Source organism: Electrophorus electricus, chromosome 21 (genome assembly GCF_013358815.1).
Source record: "Electrophorus electricus isolate fEleEle1 chromosome 21, fEleEle1.pri, whole genome shotgun sequence".
Lineage (NCBI taxonomy): Eukaryota > Metazoa > Chordata > Actinopteri > Gymnotiformes > Gymnotidae > Electrophorus > Electrophorus electricus.
The window spans coordinates 13,391,336-13,396,332 of NC_049555.1; positions in this window are offsets into that span (position 1 = coordinate 13,391,336).

Consider the following 4,997-nt stretch of genomic DNA (forward strand, 5'->3'; position numbering starts at 1 on the left):
AATCACTTTAATTACGCTTTTTCCTGCAGTGGCTCAGTCCATGATATCAGTCCGGTGTCCCCGAGTTGCACAAATAGTGTAATGCACATGTTTACCTCTAGGGGCACTCTGCGTCACTGCCATACTACTGTTCAGTGGAAATAAACATGGATCATTTGACTGATAGCGCTCTCTCTCTCTCTCTCTCTCTCTCTCTCTCTCTCTCTCTCTCTCTCTCTCTCTCTCTCTCTCTCTCTCTCTCTCTATATATATATATATATATATATATATATATATATATATATATATATAATCACACATACACACTCTCTTATTGAAGAGCCAATTACAGTTAGTTATCTATAAAGAAAACTAATGTTAAATTACTGCCGGGAATGAAAATGTCTACAGTGTGCTTTGACAATGGAACAGTGTTTTCTTTTTAATGAACTGCAGACAAGACCGTCTTCACATCCACCCCTCCACTCTCTTTAACACTGATGTAAAGTTGTTTTGTAATGTGTTAAAAGCCAGCAAGTACACACATACACAAACAGCACCCAGAGTATAGTACACGCCTCAATTATGCATCACACATCTTAAGATTTTTAAGCACTTTGTGTGCGTTCAGGCCTGGAGTCGTGCTGTGCCAGCCTGCGCCTGCGCTGAAGGTTTTACTAACGTCTGCACTACCGCCATGTCATCCTAAAACTACAGGGACAGTGCGGTGCAACGGGTTTCTGTGCGTGTGTGTGTGTGTGTGTATGTGTGTGTGTATGTGCGTGTGTGTGTGTATGTGCGTGTGTGTGTGTGTGTGTGTGTGTGTATGTGTGTGTGTGTGTGTATGTGCATGGTTGTGTGTATGTGTGTGTGTGCATGTGTGTGTGTGCATGCATAGCTGTGTGTGTGTGTGTGTGTGTGTGTGTATGTGCGTGTGTGTGTATGTGCGTGTGTGTGTGTATGTGCATGGTTGTGTGTATGTGTGTGTGTGCATGTGTGTGTGTGTGCATGCATAGCTGTGTGTGTGTGTGTGTGTGTGCGCGCATGGTTGTGTGTGTGTGTGTGTGTGTGCACATGGTTGTGTGCGTGTGTGTGTGTGTGTGTGTGTGTGTGTGTGTGTGTATGTGCATGGTTGTGTATGTGTGTGTGCACATGGTTGTGTGTGTGCATGTGTGTGTGTGTGCATGCATAGCTGTGTGTGTGTGTGTGTGTGCGCGCATGGTTGTGTGTGTGTGTGTGTGTGTGCACATGGTTGTGTGTGTGTGTGTGTGTGTGTGTGTGCGCGCATGGTTGTGTGCGTGTGTGTGTGTGCACATGGTTGTGTGCGTGTGTGTGTGTGCGTGTGTGTGTGTGTGTGTGTATGTGCATGGTTGTGTATGTGTGTGTGTGCATGGTTGTGTGTGTGCATGTGTGTGTGTGTGCATGCATAGCTGTGTGTGTGTGTGTGTGTGCGCGCATGGTTGTGTGCGTGTGTGTGTGCATGGTTGTGTGTGTGTGTGTGTGTGTGTGTGTGCATGGTTGTGTGTGTGTGTGTGTGTGTGCGCATGGTTATGTATCTGTGCGCGTGTGTGCGCCATCTCTCCGCACGGACCATCCTAGAGAGCAGTGTTTCCCAGCATAATCCACAGATCAGAAGCATGTCTACCGAGGCTTTATGGGATAGAGGAGGGGGGTAGTGCTAGCCCGTCCCAGAGAGGAGAAGCGCAAGGAGGAAAGCTGCATGAAACCATTTAAAGGGGTGTAATGACAATGTAAGTAACTGAGAGGTTTAACAAGGATTCAAACGAATATACTCATCTGAATCTGCGCTCAGCACTGGAGGGAGACGAGCAGTTCACATCTTACACATACACAATATGCAATGCATTTCAATGCAAGCAATATGTATTTGCTATATATATATATATATATATATATATATATATATATATATATATATATATATATATATATATATATATATACTTGAGTGTAAATGTAATACAATGCACAATAGTTTCTATATACTTTGTTGTCTTGTAGCATTAGATGCATATTTGTAGTTTTATCTACATTTGTTAGCAAATATACTGCTGATTCAACAAGACCATGAAACATGTCGAACATGTTTTATGGTACGTTCCATTTATAGGTGAGTTTAGAGGTAAAATAAAATAATAATAATAATAATTTAAAAAAAACGCCTTTTTGTTGTAGTTTGTTTGAAATGACATGTAGTTTGCAGACCGTTTTCTAGCCCTTTCTTCTTCTCCTCCGCGAGGCACGTCCTTTTACACTTTGAGTTAGATATGAACGTGGTATCGGTCCACGTTCCCATGCTGTGTGGATCCACAGCGAGGTGTGAAGACCGTGCAGTTCTGTTCAAAGAAAAGGACCACGAGTGTAATTACGAGATGGATTTAGCTCACGCGCGTACACAAAATTGCTACGCATCAACAGCAGACGTTGCAGGGTGTGCGCGTGTTTTCTGAGTCTGATTGAAGTAAAACATAGTCTTTAATGTATCGTTTCAAGTGAACAAGGAGCCCGAATGAAAACACACACACCTACACGCAGCTGCCTAATTGAAGAGTGCAGGTTGCCGCGATGTTGCTTCCAGAGACACGCAAATGCTTCTGAAATCAATATTCATTCCGAGTTGTTTTTCTCCTTCCAAATGAAAGCTGCCACTCGCGCGGGGCTGACCTCAGCGTGCGGCAAGTCAAAACACGCGCTAGACATATCCAAATCTCCTGCTGCAGTACACACTACAGCAGCATAAATACACACACGTCGGCGATGTTTAAGCTTCTGCTCCATTGTATCCCCTATATCCAGTCATGGCTACTATTTTGGTAGCAAAGTACTGTACTTTCTACGCCACTATTTATGTCTCTTGCTATGTCTGTGCGAAACGTGCAATTACGCATATTTAACAATGTATAACGTACAATTTACACACCACACACACCCTTCCCGGCCCACCTTCGACTTCCCTCTGCTAAAGACGCTATCGACCACGTACAAACTAAAGCCTCAATTAAAGGCATCAATATTTCACTGAGACTGCTCTCATGAGCTTGCTTCCCCCTCTCAACGTCTCCGCCCTGGTCCAACCCCTCAACCACCTCCCACTAGCACGAAGTGTCTGATATATTTAATCGCTGCCCCAAAGCTCCAGAGACGGCCGGTACCCTGTTCGCTCCATAACGGATGGCCCGGTATCGTGCCAAATGTGATGGCCAGCAGGTTTAGTGCGCGGAGCGGTCCTCACCACACGCAGCGACCTCTGGGCCTGGACATGGAGCATAGGATATAACACTGGTATTGCTTAGGATAGCCACCCCACAGGCAATGCTAACGCGGCATAAGGAAAAACAGATCGATAGGAAAGGCAGCCAATCACAGCAGAGCCGCCGTCCCCGTGCTCGGTGTGTTGAGCGTCACCGCGCGACCTCTCGTTTGATGGACTATCATTAAAGTATGAAAGGAATATAAAATTAGCACTTATTGGTCAGTAAAAAAGGCAAGGTGTCTGAAAAATCTGCCAGAGACTCCAGTCATGCAGGAATGTGCGACTGAGTTCCATTTAATGCAACACTGTGCAGAATATTACCTCATGGAAAGTAAAGACTGGAACACGGATTTTCTCTGCTATTTTCTATTTCAAAAAGTCAGTTATGTTGTTGTGCAGTTTTGCTAATTCTAACACAGTTATAGCACTTTTGACAACATAAATAGTTCGGTAGTTTAGGCCAGAGGTATATTACCTCGGATTTATGCTTTCAGATTTTTCTAGCACAGTGTGTGTTACTCAGACATCTTAACCTTATAACTTTTTCTGTTTATTGCAGTGTAACCATTTTATTAATATTCCACACATTTTCTGAACTTGTTCTCATAGAAATCCAAGCAGAAAGCCATCAAAACTGCTAGATGACCTTTAGTGTGGCAGCACACCTACTTGGGCTTTGTGGCTCTAGCTATCATTTCCCATTTAAAGGTTAATCCCAGTGACTAAGATCTGTGTTCCTCACTCACATTTCCTCTGACAGCATTTTGTATTACTGGAGTTCTGCTTCTGTGGAGAGACCAGATGACAAAAGACGATGCCACTTCACGCTGGGACCTCCTGCCAATTCTTCTGAGAGTAAAAAAAAGAAAGACAAACTGACCAGCTAGTATTTACCTTAAGCCCCTTCTATGTGCAACGTGACCGCCAGATAATGTCTGTGGTTTTGTGAAGCCTCAAGTTCGCTCCACCTTGGTGAGAGTGGCCAGCATGAGTCAGGATGTGGTTATAACTGCATGGCACACAGTTGCTTGTTCCATGGGCTGGAGCCTTGACTGGCGTCCCCAAAGCCAGCCTTGGATACCATTCCATCGGTTTGAGTCAAGTGTGGCCTGCTTTGAAACTGCAGTGGGACTAAGTTAATTTGGAACATAAGTGGGCTGATAATTAATGTATTAATGAATACAATCCAAGCAGGATGCTGTGAGGAGAGAGGTGCTTTGTAAGGGCTGGGAACACCGGGATGAGGAGAGAGGTGCTTTGTAAGGGCTGGGAACACCGGGATGAGGAGAGAGGTGCTTTGTAAGGGCTGGGAACACCGGGATGAGGAGAGAGTCATCGCACCGCAGGGAGCCCGAACAGAGGTGTTACAGGATATGCACACCCAGCCGCACGGAGCGGAAGCAGGAATGCTCACACACAAGCACAGCTCACTTGCAAACACACAGTACAAACGTTACACATGTACACACACGAACGCACAGTACAAACAGTGCACACATACACACAGTACACACATTAGATGTACACACAGTACACAGGTACACATGTACATAAAGTACATACAGATACATACAGTAAACATGCACACAGTATACATGTTACACAAGTGAACACATTACACACATTACTCATGATGTACACACAGTACATATGTACATATGGTACACACATTAGACATGTACACACACATACATGTTGGGCAGCATTCGACACACACAAGCTCCTTTTAACACACAGACACACA